This window comes from Theobroma cacao, chromosome 3 (assembly GCF_000208745.1).
Source record: "Theobroma cacao cultivar B97-61/B2 chromosome 3, Criollo_cocoa_genome_V2, whole genome shotgun sequence".
NCBI lineage: Eukaryota > Viridiplantae > Streptophyta > Magnoliopsida > Malvales > Malvaceae > Theobroma > Theobroma cacao.
This window is the reverse complement of record NC_030852.1, coordinates 13,000,372-13,022,356: the sequence shown is the minus strand read 5'-3', so window position 1 is coordinate 13,022,356 and position 21,985 is coordinate 13,000,372. Positions and strand designations below refer to the sequence as shown.

General features: G+C 34.5%; 1 long non-coding RNA gene across 1 annotated transcript; it reads right to left on the bottom strand.

Moving 5' to 3' along the window:
* Positions 234 to 1,209, bottom strand: LOC108661300. The gene is made up of 2 exons (XR_001927057.1): positions 1,170 to 1,209; positions 234 to 292 (listed from the first exon to the last, which is right to left on the bottom strand). It is a non-coding gene; the product is annotated as an uncharacterized LOC108661300 (long non-coding RNA).

Sequence of the window (21,985 nt, the reverse complement as noted above, 5' to 3'; positions counted from 1 at the left end):
ATTAAAAATGATATTGCAACTATTTGAATAAAATAAAAATATTCAATAAAATATTCTAATTTCTTGTAAAACAATATTTATAGAGTCATCGGTAAATAATTTTTGTAATGTAAAAGCTAAATAAATTCATACGTACTATAATACAGATAACCGGGATATGAAATTTACTTTACAGTGACTCGTGGGCCCACAAGGAACAAAAGTGCACAAAGGCAGTAAACCTACAGTTTTTGGAGTAGTAAAGCCGACTATAATCCTTGACGATATCTGCTATCCACAAGCTACCTCGGGCCTGAAATGGTTGAAAATGAGGGTGGTGAGATTATAAAATCCCAGTGAGTAAACAGATACCATCTAAACCATCTAAAGTCGAGTAAATGGAGACAGATAAAACAGTTTAACATACTGAAATTCATCACCTTTCAACTTGTTTCAACCAAATAAAATCAATTCATATAAATCGAGTAATTAACATGGCTTATGAATTTTTTAAAACTTTGGCTTGTGCCAAAATCATTCTCATACCCAGTTATCAAGGATGCTTTGATCGAGGGCTATCCCAACCGAGTCCGCCAAGGTTGTTAAAAGTCATGTACGTATAAATCATATTTTTATTTTGAAAACATAGTCGTTCTTTGGCGTTGGCTGAGTTCACCCTCACGTGGTGGTTTAGCGTGAAGTGAATTATAAAGTGTTAACCTCAGGAGTTATCCACCCGCGCCTTTCATATTGAGGTAAAAATATAACGGGGTTTATCGTGCCCCTCTAATAGTCTGGTCCAAGGAAACCCGCCCACTGCAGTAAGCTAATAATTATCCCACCAATCAATAAAATTCAATAACATGATATGACAATTATTGTAATTCACAGCCTCTCAAGGCTAAATACACAGTTCATATATTTCAACACAAATATCAATTCAGCCATTCATGCAAATATTGTCATAAGCCATTCGATTCAAACCATGAATTTACAACACATGAAAATAGTCTCCAATTACTCTATTTTCAAACCATCATTTCATTTCAAGACAATGTTATAAAATCATTTCATTAAATCACATTTTAATTACAAAACACAAAGATTTACCATTTAACTCATTTTCCATAAAATCACAAAATCGGATAAAAACCACTTTAGATAATTAAGATGATAGTAAGGTTACTCACAGTACTAGGAGTTCGATATACTCCTATTCCTGGTCTTCGGGCACAATCTCTTTACCCTTGTTAGAGGGCTCACCACCTATACATCATACGTGACACGAATTTCAATAAATTGTGTCAATTTATCATAAACTATTTCAGGCTCTATAAATCTATATGAATGCATGAAATGTGATGCAAAATGTCTGAATAGCCGTTTAAATACGGTATTCGACCTAATTCGTACTATTCTCGGTGTAATTGGTTAAAACCTCCAATTTAACTCCAAATCGATTTCTTTCACTTTCTACACTCCAATTATACTTAAAATACCTCAATGACTATGAATATGATTCAATTTATCAGTCCGAACCATAAATCGCACATGTCTATACATTAGGTAAAAATTCAGATTTTCATGCCAAAATTTCCCATTAAATTTCTAGCCTCACCAATCATTAAATACCACCAAAATATCATGAAATATCATCAATTTCAGCCTCAATATCCTCCCTAGAAAATTCGGCCTCTTGTGGGTTTGTGAAGAACAAAGTGATTCCTTGCTAGATTTTCATACTTTCCATTACCAAACAACCAAAAACACTTAATTAGCTTGAAATCTAGCAAAATCAATGCTCAAAACCTCTCCTCTCAAATTCGGCCAGCATGGGTTCATCATGCAAACTTGAGTTCTAAGCATGGAAAATGAAAAAGAAAGCATGGGTAGTGTAAATCACAAGATAAAATCACAAAATTTTACCTTTATTAGCTTAATCCCTTGAAATCCCACACTTTTTCTTCAATTTTCCCACCTAGGGTTTGTGTTCTTTCCTTTCCTCTTCACTTCATGCTTTGGTCGGCCATATGGGTGAGAAATGGGCTGATTTTGTGCTAATTTATAAGGAAAATAATAAATGGATGAGATTTTGACACGTCACCATTCCATTGGTCCATGTGTCATACTTAGCCATTAAGCAATCTCTCTCCACCACTTAAATTTCCTCAATTATCCATGATAATATTGGGTAAAATTCATGTGCTGGACAAGTGTTGGGTGGTGTAAAATTACGATTTTGCCCTTGGGTGGCGAAATGACTATTTTGCCCCTATGCTCGAAAAAATGCCGGAATTAAAATTTTCCACTTCTCAAACTCAAATCATACTCCAATGAGTCAAATGTGATCAAATTCTTTTCTAAAAATTCCCATTTTGTCCTCGAGTGACAAAATTACCATTTTTCCCCTAGAACATGAAAATTCCAAATTGACTCCAATTTAGTCCTCAAACTCCAAATCATCATTTTAAGTCATTCTGAGGTTTTAAAATTCTCAATTTCATCTTAAGATCTCTATTTAAACTAGTTCGAGGTTTAATTCAACTTAATAGTACCATTTGGTACAATATCGACTTTTGACGATTTTTTGGGGCTTTCCAAGTATGCAAGCATATTGTCAATCACATGAAGGACATGGCAAGTACTTTATAAGGTCGGGCTTGACAGTTTTAGGTTTTAAGTTTAGCTTTTTAATTCAATTTTTAGTGTTTGGATAAAATTAGGGTGTGTAATTTTAGTACTTAATAGTAAGAATTAATGCAATTCCTTGTGATATCGATACTTTGCTCATCATTATATTATCTTTGCGATACGTATACTTGCATGGGTAGTAAATTGAACAACAACTTTTTGACGTCATTGTTAGGGAGTTGATTTTTAGTTCTTTCTTGTTAATATTAATACCAACCATTCTTAATTTTAATCTAGACTGTTCTTTTCTTTAATTTTTCAGGTACTGTTGGTCATTGTATGCAAATAGCCCAAAATTTGGACATTGTTCCTTTTGATTCAAAAATCTAAAAGACTTTTCGAAGGTTTCGAAGGAAAAATAAAAAAGTTTCTACTCCAAGTAAGACAATGGTTGATCAATAAGGGGAAGAGATCAAGTCTTTGAGGGATTTTGCTGTCCCACGAGTACAAAGTCTCCACTCTAGTATATGAAGACCTCCTATTCAAGCCAACAACTTTGAAATTAAGCCATCAATCATTCAGATGATTTAGACTTCTGTTCAGTTTGGGGGTTTGCCTTATAATGGTCCGAATGCTCATGTTGTAAATTTCCTAGAAATTTGGGATACATTCAAGGCTAATAGTGTTACTGATGATGCTGTAAGATTGAGGCCTTTCCCTTTTTTCATTGAGAGATAAAGCAAAGAGTTGGTTAAATTCGCTTCCTACTAGTTCCATTAATACTTGGGATGATTTGGCTTATAAATTCTTAGCAAAATTTTTCTTGCCTACCAAGACAGCAAAAATGAGGAATGATATCAGTTCTTTCATGCAATTTGATTCTTAATCACAATATGAGGCTTGGGAGAGGTATAAGGATTTGATAAGAAGATATCCTTACCATGGATTACCTAAGTGGTTGCAAGTTTAAACTTTTTATAATGGTTTGATGGGACCTTTTAGAACTACCATTGATGCTGCAACTGGAAGTGCACTCAAGAGTAAATCCATCGATGAGGCTTATGATTTGCTTGAAGAGATGGCTTCCAATAACTATAAATGGCCATTTGAAAGATTAGGTACAAGAAAAATTGCTAGAGTTCACGAATTAGATGTGATGAATACTTTATCTACACAATTGGCTTCTTTCACACAAAAAAAAAAAAGATAAATGAGTGGTAATGCTATTCAAAACCCGTTTGTTAAGTGTGAATTTTGTAGAGAAGGACATTCCAATGACAATTGTCCCATCTACTCTGAATATTGTCTATTTGTTGGAAACAAGCAATTGAGCAATCCCTATTCCAACATTTATAATCCTAATTAGAGGAATCATCCTAATTTTTGATGGTGCAACAACAAAGGGTCTTCATTAGCATCTAAGTCAAACTTTCCTCCTAGATTTCCATCTAAAGCCTCCATCCCAAAGAAAAAGCCTTTAATGGACGAGATGTTCATGCAATACATTGTTGGGATGAGCCTTGTAGCCAATTAGGATTGGTTAAAGCTTGATTCCAATCATGCAACAATATCATTCATGTTGAATGTTTGAGGTTTTCCTTCATCAATAAGACATCAATTATAATGAGTTATAAGTCTAATTAGATGAAGTCCATGAGATTAATATGCCTTGCAAGGGAACTATAATGGGTTATAGTTATGAGATCCTTATGCATCAAAGCGTAATCTTAAAATGTTCCTAGTCAATGTATCATTGAGATTGGACATCAATGATGCTTAGACACTAGTATATTCTTTGTTCCTTACTTTGGAAGTAAGCCATTGATCTCATAGATTAAAATATAGAGACACTTGGGACTAGAATATAGGTGTTTACCTTGGAGAGCAAGTTCACTGAACATGACTTGCCATGAGAAGTGCATCTGGTAATACACTTCAGTGTCTATGCAACACTTCTTATGTGTCAATCGTGTAAATACTCCCTAGACTTGAGACACCAGATTGTCTTATATGTGGAGTGCTATGCTTTGATTTCATCCCTACAGGTGCCTAACCAAGGATGACAAAATAGAATGCTTTTGGGTATAATATGAAGCATGTGAAGGCAAATGAGTGGTCAAGATAGTAATTATCACCTCAAGTGTTTTAGAGGACATATCTTATCAATTCTTGGTTAACATTAGCTTATGAAGTCATTGGCCAAGGCGACATGGAGATTATGAAAAAGGTTTCATAACTCTTTATAAAGCTAATGTTATAACTACAGGAACAAATATAGAGGTTAATAAGAGTAGACATTAGACCAAGCTCTTATCATCTCTAAGATATATGATGAGGGAATGAATTACACTGATAGACTGTATGCTGAAAGGTTGTCAAAGGACCTTTTGACTCTCCTAACAATTGGGTGGCCATGACGCATTGCTAGTTGCCAATCTTGGTCTATGAAATTGATTATAAATTAATTGATTGAAATTTATATTAATCAATTAAGTCATTAATCAATTCCATTGCCAACATGTTGGGAACCTAATGAGTCACACACAATGATTGCATTTGAATTAAATTGGGAAAGTGATGATTTAAGTTAGACTTAAATCACATGCTAGGTAATTAACTTCTATAAACTTAATTAAAAAAGTTTAATTAAGTTTTAGACATAATTGTAAATAGTTATAATTATAAGGACTTGATTGCAAAATATAAAGGAAATTAATTTTGATTTTAATTTCCAAGGACTTAATTAAAAGAGTTTAATTAAGTAATGGGCCCAATATTGTAACGTTTTCTTTTAACTATTTTGAGGGCTTAATTGTAAAATTGAAGTTATTTTTGTTGTCTCCATTAGTTTTTGATGATAATAAAACATTCGTATTTATTTGTGTCTAACACCTTACTTGAGTGTGCAGGAAATTAATATATGAAATTAATTTATTAACTCTTCAAAGAGTATTTTTTATAGAAAAAGAGGGATAAAATCAACAAGATGTAACTAAATAACATGGAGGAAGCTTATTGGTGAAACAAGGAAGAAGGTTGGTTGATCAAAGTTTCAAATTGAAGAAATGGTGGGCTGAAGAGTTTGAGAAACAGAATCAACTTAGTCGACCAAGACAGTCGACTAACTGCTCTCTGCCAAGATCTGCAAACCAAAAACAGAATCAATTTAGTCGACCAAGTCAGTCGACTAAGAGCTCTTTGTCTGCAATTTGAACTATAGCACTTTAACACAGATTAACAGCTAGAACTCATCCTCAACTATTTTCAACAGATATAAACTGCCAAACTACCATCAGAGGTGCATCTCCAAGTATAAAAAGGTCTTCCAACAATGAGAAACAAGTTTTGAGAAGCCTTGAATGAGATTTGAGCTATAGAAAGTAGACAAAACTAGAAAAGCTTCACTGCACTTGTCTGCACTTAAATGCCTACTCTTTGCAATTGTATTTAGCACTCAATCTTGTACCACTCAGATCGACCAGTGATCATAGGTACCTTCTTTCACTACTTCTCTTTTATTCTTAGAGTGAGGGAGTCACTCTAAGGGGTTGTTCAAGCTTGGGATAGCTTGGTTGTTGTAGGTTGTGGTTGAGCCTTGGAAAATTACATTGGGTTTTAGTTGAGCCCGTGAAAAACTAGTGTAAAAGGTTGTGGCTGAGCCTGGTAAAAGCCATTGCAAAGCTTGGTGAAAGCTTGTGAATTTCACCGGTCCATAGTGGATTTGTGGAAAAATCCTTGGTTGGATAATTAAGGTAGTGGATGTAGGTCTTGGACCGAACCACTCTAAATTGTTGTGCATCTTATACTTTGTTTTTGTTTTCTTAAGTTCTGAAAATTAGTTTCCAATATTATTAAGAGCCAACTTGTGCTATTGACCCCCCTCTAGCACATATTATAGGGACCAATAATTAGTATCAGAGCTAGTTCTCTGTTATTAAGGCTTAACATCCTTTGGGAGGATCCAAATGGCTCAACAAAAATTAGTAGTGGTTGAGGGACAATCAACATACAAACCACCTCTGTTTTATGGCTCTAATTACCTTTATTGGAGCACTAGAATGTCAATTTATATTAGGACTATAGATTATGAAATGTGAGACGTCATAACTGATGGACCCTTTTTGCCCTCAACCGTGAATGTAGTGACAAATGAGTTGATGCCCAAGCCAAGGTCTGAATGGACTGAGGCTGAAACTAAGAAAGTTCAAATAAATTTTAGGGCCATCAACACATTACATTGTGCCTTGACCCCCACTGAATTTAACAAAGTTTCAAGTTGTACAACGGCTAAACAAGTGTGAGAGAAACTTAGAATAATCCATGAAGGGACTTCCCAAGTCAAGGAGTCCAAAATTGCTCTCTTAACACATAGTTATGAAATGTTCAAGATGGAGCCTGGCAAAGACATCACCATCATGTTTGATAGGCTTACAAACATCACAAATAAATTAAGTCAGCTAGGCAATCCTATCCCTGAACATGAATTAGTTAAGAGACTGCTTAGAAGCCTACCAAAATCTTGGAAGCCAAAAGTGACTGCCATTAGATAGGCTAAAGATCTGAACATCATCACACTTAATGAGATTTGAGGTTCTCTTCTTACTCATGAGCTGGAGGTTAAGGAAGAAGAAGAAAAAGACTGAAGGGAAGCAAAGGAAAAGAAAAAGAGTATTGCACTCAAAGCCAGCATCCTTGAAGAAGAGCTGGAAAAGCTTTCCTGTGATGATGATGAAGAATTAGCTCTAGTTGCAAGAAAATTCAGAAAGCTAATGAGCAGAAGAAATCGAAGGCTAACTAGAAGAGGTTTCAAGAAAGACCAAGGTGCCTTGTAAAACAAAATTGACTCCAACAAAAAGGAGGAGCTCATCTGCTACAAGTGCAAGAAACCTGGTCACTTGAAGTTTGAATGTCCATTGCTGAAAGATGAAACTCGCAAGAAAAATAAAAAATCCAAGAAAGCAATGGTGGCTGCTGTATGGTCGGATAGTGACACTTCAAGCTCTAAAACTGATGATGAAAAATCTGAAGAAAGAGCAAATATCTGTTTAATGGCACAAAAGGATGAACAGAGGTATCCTCATCCCCCTGCATTTATTCGTATGATGATTTACAAGATGAGTATGAGTGCTTGTATGATGAATTTGACAAACTTTTTTCAAAATACAAATCATTAAAGAAAAAGGTTGCATTACTTGAAAATGATTTGGAACAAATCAAACAAGAATTCACTTCTGTTTTTTAGCAAAGAAATATTTTGCAAATTGAGCTAGAATACTCAAAAACAGACTTTGAGGTTTTAAACCAAGAGTTGGAAAACAAGTCTGAAGCTTTGCAAATAACTCTTGATGAAAATATAGCTCTTAAAATTTTGAAAAATGAATCTTCAAAAAGAGATGCATACCACAATAAAAATTCAGCTAAAGCATTACCTAAATGTTATAATTGTGGTAAACATGGTCATTTATCATATGACTATTTTAAGAAAAGAAAAGTGCAGAAAGTTAAGAAAATCTGGGTTCCTAAGGGATCATTTGTTGCAACTAGCACTCAAGGACCCATCAAAGTATGGGTACCTATAAAGAAAAACTAAAATTATGTTTTGTAGGTTGAGCTGGACTTAAATGAGATATGTCTAAGAGCTCAACTCAAGAAGAAACAACCTTGGTACTTGGACAGTGGCTGTTCACGGCACATGACAGGACATGAAATGCTGTTTGCTTAGTTGGATAAGCGAAAGGGAGGAACCATATCCTTTGGAGATGATTCAAAAGGAAGAATCCATGGTATAGGTACGGTTGGTAAGAATTCCCAAACTCAAATTAGTCATGTGTTGTTGGTTAAAGGCTTAAAGCATAATTTACTAAGTATTAGTCAATTATGTGATAAAGGATTAAGAGTGTGCTTTGATTCAACTAAGTGTGAAGTGATAGATATGAGTACAAATAAAATCTCATTTATAGGAAATAGATTGAAGAATATGTATGTAATTTTTCTTGAAAATCTTGAAGTAAATAGTGAAGTATGTCTTGTTGCAAATGCTGAAAATGATAGGATATGTGATGCTTGCCAACTAAGAAAATAAGTTAGGACATCCTTCAAGTCTAAGAAGATTGTGTCAACATCTAGACCTCTTGAATTGCTTCATATTGATCTATTTGGTCCAATAAGCACAACTAACTTAGGAGGAAAATCTTATGGCTTTGTAATAGTTGATGACTATTCTAGATATACTTGGGTGTGTTTTCTTGCTCATAAGAATGATGCTCTCCAAGCATTCTTAAGTCATTGTAAGAAAGTAGAAAATGAAAAAGGACCAGCCATAGTTAGCATAAGGAGTGATCATGGAGGAGAATTTGAAAATGATGAGTTTGAAAAATTTTGCAATGAAAAGGGGTTGGATCATAATTTTTCTGCACCTAGAACACCTCAGCAAAATGGAGTTGTAGAGAAGAAAAACCAAACCTTGAAGGAAATGGCTAGGACCATGCTATGTGAGAACAACCTACCTAAATATCTTTGGGCTGAGGTAGTAAATACAGCAGCTTATGTTCTTAATAGAGTCTCAATAAGACCTTTGATTTCAAAGACTCCATATGAAATTTATAAAGGTAGGAAACCAAATATTTCTCACCTTAGGGGTTTTGGCTGTAAATGCTTTGTATTGAACAATGGAAAACAGCCCCTAGGGAAGTTTGATGCAAAGAGTGATGAAGCAATATTTTTAGGATATGCTTTAAACTCAAAGACCTATAGAGTTTTTAACAAAAGGACCTTAACCGTTGAAGAATCAATTCATGTAGTTTTTGATGAGTCAAATGCATTGCAAAAAGAAGTTCATGATGATGATGATGATGTAGAAGTCTTAGAAAAACAAATGGAGGAAATAAGGTTAGAAAACAACAAAAATAATGAAGAAAGCTCACCTAGAAGAGAAAATGAAACTCCACTTCTAGAAAATCTACAAAGAGCAGAAAATCAGCAGGATGATCTACCAAGGAGTTGGAGATTTGTAAGAGATCACCCACAAGACCAAATAATAGGTGACATTTCACAAGGAGTTAAAACTAGGAGAGCAACTAGAGAAACTTGTGAGTTTTCAGCTTTTATATCTCAAATTGAACCAAAAAACTTTGAAAAAGAGGAAAGTTGGATAATGGCCATGCAAGAAGAACTTGATCAATTCACAAGGAGTCATGTATGGTCACTGGTACCTAGACCTTCAAATCACTCTATTGTTCGTACAAAATGGGTATTTAGAAATAAGGTAGATGAGTGAGGAAATGTAGTTAGAAATAAAGCTAGGTTGGTAGCAAAAGGATACAACCAAGAAGAAGGAATAGATTATGATGAAACTTTTGCTTTGGTTGCTAGGATTGAAGCCATTAGGTTGTTGCTAGCTTTTGCATGTTCATGAATTTTAAATTGTTCCAAATCGATGTAAAAAGTGCATTCTTAAATGGATTAATTCAAGAGGAAGTATATGTAGAATAAACACCTGGTTTTGAAGACTTTGAAAAATCTGATCATGTTTTCAAACTTCATAAAGCCTTGTATGGACTGAAACAAGCTCCTAGAGCTTGGTATTAAAGACTTTCAAAATTTCTAGTTGAAAAAGGGTATGATAGAGGCAGCATCGATACTACATTGTTCATTAAGAGATATCAAAATGATTTAATTGTTGTGCAAATATATGTGGATGATATTGTATTTGGTGCAACTAATGAAGCTTTATGTAAGAACTTTGCAAAGGAAATGCAAGGTGAATTTAAGATGAGCATGATGGGAGAGTTGGAGTACTTCCTTAGTCTTCAAATCAAACAAATTGAGGAAGGAATTTTCATCAACCAAGAAAGATATACTCATTATATGCTCAAGAAATTTGATATGCTAAAGCTGAAATCAATTTCCAGACCAATGAGTCCATCCACCAAACTCGACTTAGATGAAAAAGGTAAGGATGTAGATCAAAAGCTCTATAGAGGTATGATCGGCTCTCTTCTCTACTTAACAGCAAGTAGACCAGATATTCAGTTTAGTGTGTGCCTGTGTGCTAGATTTCAGTCACAGCCTAAAGAATCACACCTAACAATTGTTAAGAGAATTTTTAGATACCTCTTAGACACTCAAGAACTAGGAATATGGTACTCTAGAGACTCAACTCTTAGCTTAGTTGGATATTCAGATGCTGACTTTGCTGGAAGCAGAACTGATAGGAAAAGCACTAGTGGAACATGCCAATTTTTGAGAAGGATGCTTGTGTCTTGGTCTAGCAAAAAGCAAAACTCAATGGCACTGTCTACTGCAGAGGCTGAATATGTATCGTTAGGTAGTTGTTGTGTACAAATCCTTTGGATCAAGCAATAATTAAAATACAATGGAATAACTATGCATAATGTACCAATATACTGTGATAACACAAGTGCAATCAATATATCAAAAAACCTTGTGCAGCACTCTAGGACAAAGCCCATTGAAATTAGACACCATTTTATTAGAGACCATGTAGTGAAAAATGACATTAAGATATAATTTGTGAATACTTTACATCAATTAGCAGACATTTTTACGAAACCTCTGAATGAGGATAGATTCTGAGAGGTTAGAAGCAATTTAGGGATGATTAGTGTGAAGGAATTGTAAGAAAACCTTTGGGTCTCACATAGAGAACATAATACATTCAGTCGACTAAGGATTTCTTAGTCAACTAAGAGTGGCCTGACAGCTTTAAATAATAAGACTCAATGAGTTTAGAGAAAGAAGAGTAAAAAGTGGTAAAAATTTGGGTTTACCGGGTGCAAAAAGAATGAAGAAATACTGCCAAAGGTAAATAACCAAACTTTTAGAGAGAAGTTTGAAATTATAAAGAAATAAAATAGAGCAGCACTTAAAAAGAAGGTGAGCAATTTTTTCTAAGTAATAACTACTGACTACCTCTACTCCTCTCTTCCCTGAAACCCGTTACTTTAAAAACAAAAACCTAAATCTTCCTATTTGCCTCTTAAATTGACTCAAACCCTTAGAAATTTCTGGAACTAATATGGCTAAAACATCTCAGGGTAAAGAGATATTAGAGAAGAAGAATGGGAAAAGGCCAATAGAGGAAGGAACAAGAATGAAAAGTCTGAAGAAGAAACTTAAAATAATGCCTGGTTTAGTGAAAGAAATATCCGAGAAACTAAGAAAAAAGAAGCAGAAAATTGAGAAGAAGAAAGATACAGAACCCTCACTCTACAAAGGTACTAGTTCTTCTTCTTCAAAGTTTAGGAATAAGTTGCATGAATATAGGTTCAAGAATATCGAGAATGCACCAATCTCTTGTGGAAAATTTATTGATTGGAAGAATTTTGAGGAAAATGTCAAAATCCAAACTAGTTTATCTGAGTACTTTGATGAACTAGAACTAAAAGGTTACAACACCTTTAAGAATAGGTCTTATAGTCCAAGTCTGGTTAAAGAGTAATTCTGGTTTGATAACCAATCCTTAGATTAGAATTTTACACTATTTCATAGCAGCAAATATATAGGGTAGAAGTGGAAGCTTTAGCTACATCAGTCTCCAAGACCTCTAGCTGATGGAGCATGTTTTTAATGGGGTATCTCTAAATCTGGGAAGATATATGAGTGAAAATATAAGGAGTGCCTACAGACTTGATAAGGTAAATCTGTCGTATGGGAATATGATTACATCCCTTGTACAAAAGAAGGGAATATGGGCAAAACGGTATGATATGGACTTGGTAAAAACTAGAGATCAAGCTATTCATTATGGCAGCTTGGTTAAAATGGGGTATGTACTTGATGGAGAAAGGTTCATTAAAACCTCCAAGATTGGTCCAAGAAAAGAACACAGCCTACCTGCTCAATCTGCATGAGCCTCTTCCAGATTCTCAAATAAAGTAATTTTTAATTTGCTCATGAGGATTGATGGTAAGCTGACTGACCAGGGAGAAAAGCTACAAAAAGTTGAAGAGAAAATCACTGAGTTGGAAAACAAGCTGAAAGAGAAGGAAAACATGCCATCTGAACCAGTGGCTGTAGACAGTTTTGCCACATCCAGCACTGCACCTGCACAACAAAGTGATGAAGGTTTAGCTAAGTCAGTAGAAAAATCTACTCCTCATGTTGGAAGTTCTGGCATTCAAGCTGAAGGTTCCACCTCCAAATCTGCCAGTCTTACTTTATAAACTGAGGACTCTCCCCAAGGGATTGATCAACCAGCCAAGACACCCTCTACTAAACCCCAAAGCAAAAATGATTCAGAACAAAAGACAAAGTGGTTGGTTATGAAATGGAGAAACAACAGACATCTCCTCCAAATTTAGAGGAAGTTTCCATTATGGATATCTTCCATCAAATGGTAAAGGAGGGACAAGCTGAAAAAGACATTGCGAGGACAGAACCTAAAAAGGATGGTGAAGGTGTAGGAAAAGGAAAGAAACCTGCATCAGCTGCTAGAGTAAAGGCAAAAGATGGGAAAGCCAAAGCCACTGCAGCACCACCAACTTAGGCAAAACCACCAACCAAAGGCAGGAAGACTATGGTAACCAAGACAGCTCTTCTCAAGAGAATAAAGTCTTCCAGGTTGGCAGAGAAATCCAGACCAGTTTCAACCTCCTCTTAAATCCTTGTCTTAGACAAGTCCTCACCAGAACTTTCCTCAAGACAGTCATCACCTCTCCGAGAGCCCTTTCCTTTTCCTCTCAACCCTTTCTACAGCACTGAATCCTCACCCTCTAACACATCAGATGAATAGAAGCCCCTCCCATTGATGCTGACAAAAAGGGGGAGTAGAATGGGTGTAGAAACTAGAGAATAAAAGTGCAGGAACCAGAGAATAAACTTAAAAAAAATGTTAGAGTAGAGGAACCAGGAAGGAACCTAGGAAAGGAAAAAAGGCAGAATCAGGGGTGAATGAACTTAGAAAAATAAGAGATAGGAAGCAAAAATAGTCGAGGGGCTGTTTCGAAATACTTGTTGATTAACCGTTATTTGTGCCATGGTGGCACTTAAACACTCAGTTTTAATTCTGTTATTTATGTGGTTGTATGTGAAAAATGAATGCTGATATGACTATATTGCTTAATTGCTAAAAATTGAAGTCTGTTGATATTTTGCTATTTTGGTATTTTGACTGTCATGAACAAAATTTGCTAGTCCTATGCTGATATTGATTTACATGCTGATAAATGATTTTTGTTATGGCATTATGGATAATTTCTGTTTGAAAATAGATATATATTGTGTGAATAGTATATCAATTGAAACATGAATGATGTGAACAAAATCTGAAATCAATAAACTGTTGACAGTTGCTAGAACATTAATGAAAATCTGTCAACACTTAAAGTTGAAAATTTAATCATGATCTGCTAATACTTACTTGCTACAAATCACTCTATGTTGCTAAACATATGTATACTTTAAATGTACAATATCATTTTCTATATGATGAGAATAAAATTGGCTGAAAGAAAATAAGCAAAATATGCACACATTAAGGGGGAGCTTATACTTGGGGGGAGCAATCCTCATTTTCTGCAACAAACTAAAAAGAATTAAAATGACACTATGCTGTTAATCAAGGAATGTTTTGTCATCATCAAAAAGGGGGAGATTATTGACTCCATTAGTTTTTGATGATAATAAAATATTCCCATTTATTTGTGTCTAACACCTTACTTGAGTGTGCAGGAAATTAATATATGAAATTAATTTATTAACTCTTCAAAGAGTATTTTTTATAGAAAAAGAGGGATAAAATCAACAATATGTAACTGAATAACATGGAGGAAGCTTATTGGTTAAACAAGGAAGAATGTTGGTTGATTAAAGTTTCAAATTGAAGAAATGGCGAGCTGAAGAGTTTGAGAAACAGAATCAACTTAGTCGACCAAGACAGTCGACTAACTGCTCTCTGCCAATATCTGCAAATCAGAAATAGAATCAACTTAGTCGACCAAGTCAGTTGACTAAGAGCTCTCTGTCTGTAATTTGAACCAGAACACTACAAGATAGATAAACGGCTAGAACTCATCCTCAACTGTTTTCAATGGATTTAAACTGCCAAACTGCCATCAAAGGTGCATCTCCAAGTATAAAAGGGTCTTCCAACAATGAGAAACAAGTTTTGAGAACTCTTAAATGAGATTTGAGCTATAGAAAGTAGAAAAAACTAGAAAAGCTTCACTGTACTTGTCTGCACTTAAACGCCTACTCTTTGCAATTGTATTTAGCACTCAATCTTGTACCACTCAGATCAATCAGTGATCATAGGTACCTTCTTTCATTACTTTTCCTGTATTCTTAGAGTAAGGGAGTCACTCTAAGGGGTTGTTCAAGCTTGGGATAGCTTGATTGTTGTAGGTTGTGGTTGAGCCTTGGAAAACCACATTGGGTTTTAGTTGAGCCCGTGAAAAACTAGTGTAAAAGGTTGTGGTTGAGCCTGGTAAAAGCCATTGTAAAGCTTGGTGAAAGCTTGTGAATTTCACCAATCCATAGTGGATTTGTGGGAAAATCCTTAGCTAGATAATCAAGGTAGTGGATGTAGGTCTTGGACCAAACCACTCTAAATTGTTGTGCATCTTATACTTTGTTTTTATTTTCTTAAGTTCTGGAAATTAGTTTCCAATATTGTTAAGAGCCAAATTATGCTATTCACCCCCCCTCTAGCACATATTATAGGGACCAACAATTTTAATCTAATTATATAAGTCACCTTTAAACTATTTTTTAGATAAGAGCTTTCCACAATTGAAGAAAACCTAGTTTCTATCAGAAAATGAAAAACGTTTTCTTTTTTTGCCACCACTCCCTTTGTGTGAAAGAGAAAATTGCTTATGAAGCAATTTTTGAGAAAGGTTCGGCTAAGATTGTGAAAAAGAAGAAAATGACAACTGTTGTCCTCTTTACTAGCACAAAGTATAGTTAAAAACTTCCTCCTTTGTTGAAGGTTCAAGTGCAATTGTGTGTACTACCATTGGAGGCCAAGCACTTGATTAGCTAGGGTTTTTGCTTCTTGTGGTGTTCGAGGGATTGCTTCGGGAAGTGCCATTGTGATTACGAAATTACTTGGCAAGTTAACTTTTTGAATAATAATTTATTTTGTGCTTTAATGTGTTAAATATCACCAAGGTGATCCATGGGTGGAGGCATATTTTGGTTGTTTAGTTACAAAGTTTTAATTTTCTTTCCGCTGCGTATTTTAAGCATGCTGTCCATAGCCAAACCCATCATACATGACAAAGATTGATGCATTCATTCAAAGTCAAATAGCATCACTAAGAAATCTTGAGACACAGGTGGGCAAACTTGCTAGTGCTCTAAATAACAAACTTCATAGCACTTTACTAACTGACACTGAGCCCAATCCAAGAAGAGAAGGTAAAGAACATTGTAAAGCAATCAATCTTTGCAATGGGAAAAAGGTAAGTCAAGAGGTAAGTAATAAAGCTTTAAATTCTGAAACTTCAATTTAATCTGATAAGAAAGAAATTGAAAAAGATGCTGAAAAAGAAATTGTGGTTGAACAATCAACTAAACATTCAAAAAAAGAAAAATCACAATTAAAATCTACTGCACCTCCACCACCTTTTTCTCAAAGATTTCGAAAAGAAAAACTTCACAAACAATTCCAAAAATTTATTAATGTGTTTAAAAAGTTACATATTAATATTCCTTTTGCTGAAGCTTTGAAACAAATGCCAAGATATGTTAAATTCTTGAAAGACATCTTGTCTAAAAAGAGGAAATTGGGTGAGCTCGAAACTGTTGCACTTACTGAAGAGTGTAGTGCCATCATTCAAAATAAGCTTCCACCAAAGCTTAAAGAACTAGGTAGTTTCAGTATTCCTTGCTCTATTGGTGCTTTTTGTTTTGCTAAAGCTTTATGTGATTTAGGTGCAAGTATAAATTCGATGCCATTGTCCATTTATAAAAAATTGGGTTTAAAAGAGATTAAGCTAACTTCTGTGACTTTACAACTTGCTGATCGATTCATCACCTATCCTTATGGTATTATGGAAGATGTTTTGGTAAAAGTTGGTAAGTTTATTTTTCCAGTAGATTTTATTATTCTTGATATGGAAGAAGATCTAAAATACCAACCATTTTAGGGAGACCATTCTTGAGAATTGCTCGAGCTCTAATTAATGTGGAAAAAGGTGACTTACTTTAAGGGTTGAAGATCAACAGGTAACAATTAGTATTTTTAAAGCTTTAAAATTTTCCAATTAACGTGATAAATGTTTCTCAATTAATGTGGTGGATGACTTAACTAATAATGTGTTTACAGAGAATCATCATGATCCACTAGAAACTTCTTTGAATTCTTCATGTGATATTATTGATGAAAAAGTTCTTGAATATGCTAACAATTTTGATGCCTCCTCATGTCTCTCAAAATCCCAATTTGAGTCTTTGAAATTATCAATTACAACTTCACTAATCAAGCCTTCCATTGAAGAACCTCATTCACTTGAGTTCAAACCATTGCTTAATCATTTAAGGTACACTTTTTTGAGAAATTCTTCTACACTACCAGTAATTATTTCCTTATAATGAACAGGAAAATAAACTCCTTCGAGTTTTAAGAGACTACCAAAAAGCAATTAGGTTGACCATTACAAACATCAAAAGAATTAGTCCATCAATTTGCATGCACAAAATTCTTTTGGAAGGAAATCACAAAGCAACCATTGAGCATCAACGAAGGCAGAATTCGATCATGAAAGAGGTAGTAAAGAAAGAAATTATCAAGTGGCTAGATGCAAGTATTATCTATTCTATTTCTAATAGTTCATGGGTAAGTCTCGTCCAATGTGTCTCTAAGAAAGAAGGTATGACTGTAGTTTCTAATGAAAATAATGAACTCGTTCCCATTAGAGCTCTGACTAGATGGAAAGTATGTATGGACTATAGAAAATTGAACAAAGCCACTAGAAAAGATCACTTTCCACTCCTTGTTATTGATCAAATGCTCGATAGACTAGCCGATAAGGATTTTTATTGCTTTTTGGATGGTTATTCTGGTTATAATCAAATTGCCATTGCTCCTAAAGACCAAGTAAAGACCACCTTTACTTGTCTTTATGGAACTTTTGCTTTTCATAGAATGTTTTTTGGACTTTGTAATGCTTTAGCCATATTTCAAAGATGTATGATGGTAATTTTTTTTGATATGGTTGAAAAGAATTTAGAAGTATTTGTGGACGATTTTTCAGTATTTGGGAATAATTTTGAAGATTGTCTATTTAATCTTTCCAAAGTGCTTAAGATATGTGAAGAAACTAATTTAGTTCAAATTGGGAAAAATGTCACTTTATGGTGCCAGAAGGCATAGTCTTAGGCCTCTCTAGTAAAGGTTTAGAAGTATACAAAGCAAAAATCGAAATACTTCAAAAATTTATACCTTCTACCTCTACTAAAGGGCATAGTTTTTTAAGACATGATGGATTTTGTAGGAGATTCATTAGAGATTTTTTTAAAAATTTCTAAACCACTTTGTAATTTGTTAGAAAATGATACTCCTTTTAATTTTGATAATGCTTACCATGATGCTTTTGTTAAACTGAAGAAGAGATTAATTTCTGCTCCTATTATCATAGTTGCTGATTGGAATCTTCCTTTTGAACTAATGTGTAATGCTAATGATTATGCAATTGGCGTATTTTTGGGCCAATGAAAAGCGAAGATTTTTCATCCTATTTATTATGCTACCAGAACATTGAATAAGGCTCAAGCAAATTACACCACAACTGAAAAAGAGTTGCTTGCGATTGTTCCTGCTTTTGAAAAATTTCGATCTTATCTTCTTGGCACTAAAGTTATTGTTTACATTGACCATGCGGCTATTAAATATTTGATCGAGAAAAAGAATGCAAAACCATGTTTGATAAGATGGGAACTTTTGCTTCAAGAATTTGACTTGGAAATTTGAAATAGGAAAAGTACAGAAAATCAAATCACAGATCATTTATCTAGATTGGAGAATGGAGAAAAAATTAGGAATTCAATAGTAATCAATGAGACTTTTCCCAATGAGCAATTGTTTCATGCCGAGAAGTAGAAAAATTTACCACGGTATGCTGATTTTGTTAACTATCTTGTGAGTAAACTCTTCCCTCTTAAATTTGATTCACAACAAAAGAATAAATACTTGCATGATGTTAAATATTACATGTGGGATAAGTCGTTTCTTTACAAGCATTGTGGAAATCAAATAATTAGAAAGAGTGTTCCCGAAAAAGAATTTGAAAATATTTTTCACCACTGCCATTCATATGATTATGGAGGACATTATGAGGGAAGACGAATTACAGCAAAGGTTCTACAATAAAGTTTTTGCCGGCCTTCTCTTTTCAAAGATGCTCATAATTTTGTTGAAAGATGTGATAGATGTCCAAGAGTAGACAATATATATAGGAGACATGAGATGCCTCTCAACAACATCTTAGAAGTCGAAATTTTTGATGCATGGGGAATTGATTTTACGGGTTCATTCATTCCATCCTTCAATAATGAATACATCTTGGTTGCTGTTGATTATGTCTCTAAATGGGTTGAAGTTGTTGCATTACCAAGGAACGACTCTGAGGTAGTGATAAAGTTCTTGTAAAAAAACATCTTTACACATTTTAGTATGCCCAAAGCCATAATTAATGATGAAAGGACTCACTTCTACAACAAAAATTTAGAGGCAATCTTGGCCAAATAAGGAGTCAAACACAAATAGCCACTGCTTATCATCCTTAAATGAGTGACCAAGTTGAAATTTCAAACAAAGAAATTAAAAGAATTTTGGAGAAGATTGTTTGTCCTTACAGAAAAGATTACTCAAAAAGTTGGATGATGCTTTATGGGCTTATAGAACTGCATATAAAACTCCAATTGGAATGTCTCCTTATAGATTGGTGCTTGGAAAAGCTTGTCATCTTTCAATTACGCTTGAACACAAGGCATATTAGGCAATTAAAAAGCTTAATTTTGATCCTCAAGTAGCTGAAGAAAAATGTCTTTTGTGACTCAATAAGATGGATGAATTTTGTCAACAAGCATATAAGAGTGCAAGAATTTACAAAGAGAAGACAAAACAATGGCATGACAAAAAAATTATAAGGAGAACTTTTGAGCTTGGCCAACATGTTTTTCTTTATAATTTTTGTATGAGATTATTTCCTGGAAAGCTGAAATCTCGTTGGTCTAGACCTTTCATGGTGACAAAAGTATATGCTTATGGAGCAATAAAATTGGCTAATGATCAATCAACCTCCAAAGTTATAGGCAACAATTAAAGCACTATTGGGGTGGCGATTTTCAAAAAAACAAATTAGGGGACGGGGTAGGTCGTAGCCCAGCGAGAATAAACAATGCAAGCCTCGACCTTGCGGCATTTAGCAACGAGGGTCGCAATCCAGTGTTTTGTGGGCTACCGACTTTGGGCAGCCCACAGTAAAAAAAACTATTAAGGCCACGACTCCCCAAAAAGGAGGTCGTGGCCTAACGAATTTGAAAATCATGGGTAGTGTTATCGACAAAGCAAGGCTGCGGCCTCCCAACAGGCACTAATGAGGGCCGCAACGCCCCTATGGAGTAGGTCGGAACTCACTTGAAGTGAGCTGCCAACAATGGGTAGCCTTGTCAAGCCTAGCTCTACAATATGTTTATTATGCCATTCCTACATAAGAATGTATGTTTGCTTACTTGGGTACCTTGGAAATCGTTAAGGACGGTATTGTACCAAATGGTACAATTAAGTTGAATTAAGCCTCGAACTAGTCCAAATAGAGATTTTAAGATGAAATTGAGAATTTTAAAACCCCAGAATGACTTAAAATGGTGATTCGGAGTTCGAGGACCGATTTGGAGTCAAATCAGAATTTTCATGACTTAGGGGTAAAATGGTCATTTTGCTATCCAAGGTTAAGATGTGAGTGTTGGATGAAATTTTTGACTAAGATTGATCATTTGGAGTATAATTTGAGTTTGAGAAGTGAAGAATCTTAATTCTGACATTTTTCGGAGCATAAGGGCAAAATAGTCATTTTGCCACTCCAAGGGCAAAATTGTAATTTTACACCACCCAACACTTGTCCAGCATATGGATTTTACCCATTATTATCATGGATAATTGAAGGATTTTATGTGGTGGAGAAAGAAAGCTTAATAGTTAAGAATTTAAAAATGGACCAATGGTAAGGTGACAAGTGTCAAGCTTTTATTTCTTTATTATTTTCCTTATAAATTAGCACAAAATCAGCCCATTTCTCTTCATTATGGTCAGCCTCACCAAGGAGAACCAAGAAAAAGGAAGAACAAAACCCTAGGTGGAAAAATTCAAGGGAAAAGTGTGAAAATTCAAGGAAACAAGTGAAAAAAGGTAAGATTTTTTTCAATTAAGCTTGAGATCTCTCTTTCTTAAGCATTTTTTCTTATTTTCCATGGTTGAATCACATGAAATCATGATGAATCTCTTGCTGGGTGAACACTTAGAGGGAGGTTTCGATGCTTGATTTGGTTAGATTACAATGTATTTTAGTATTTTTAGTTAGTTAGTGATGTGTAGCATGAAAAGCGAACAAGAAAAATTCACTTCCTCCCATCACCCATCATTGGCCGAATTTTCCATGTAGAGTGTGGATGGTGGATTTGATTTTATTTCAAGTGAATTGGTTAGGAAATGATGAATTACGGTGAGAAAATCAAGTCGAAAAAATCATAGTGTTGATGCACCCACCATGGCCGAATTTTCCAAGAGAAAATGTAAAGATGATTTTGCTAAATTTCATGCTATTTGACTTGTGTTTGATGGTTTGGAGAATTGGAAAAAAAATGGAGTTAATTGGAGTTAAATTGGACATATTGGCCAATTAATCGAGTGATAGATCGAATTAGGCCAATATTGTTTTATTTAGGTACACAATTGAATTTATGTAGAACACCGCGTTTAGACGATAATCCGAACAATTTGCATTCCATTTCATGCATTAGTATAAAGCTTAAATTGGTTTTATAAAAATTTATCATAAATGTAGTAAATGGCTTATTGTGCATTATGTCTAGGTGGTGAGCATTCTGGCAAAAGTAAAGAGATAGTACCCGAGGATCAAGAATCGGAGTACTCAGAATTCGACTCTCGAAATAGTGAGTAACCTTACTATCATCTTAATTATTTAAAGTGATTTTTATCTGATTTTGTGATTTTATGGAAAATGAGTTAAATAGTAAATCTTTGTGTTTGTAATTAAAATGTGATTTAATGAAATGATTTTATAACATTGTCTTGAAATTGAATGATGGTTTGAAAATAGAGTAATTGGAGACTGTTTTCATATGTTGTAAACTCATGGTTTGAATCGAATGGCTTATGACAATATTTGCA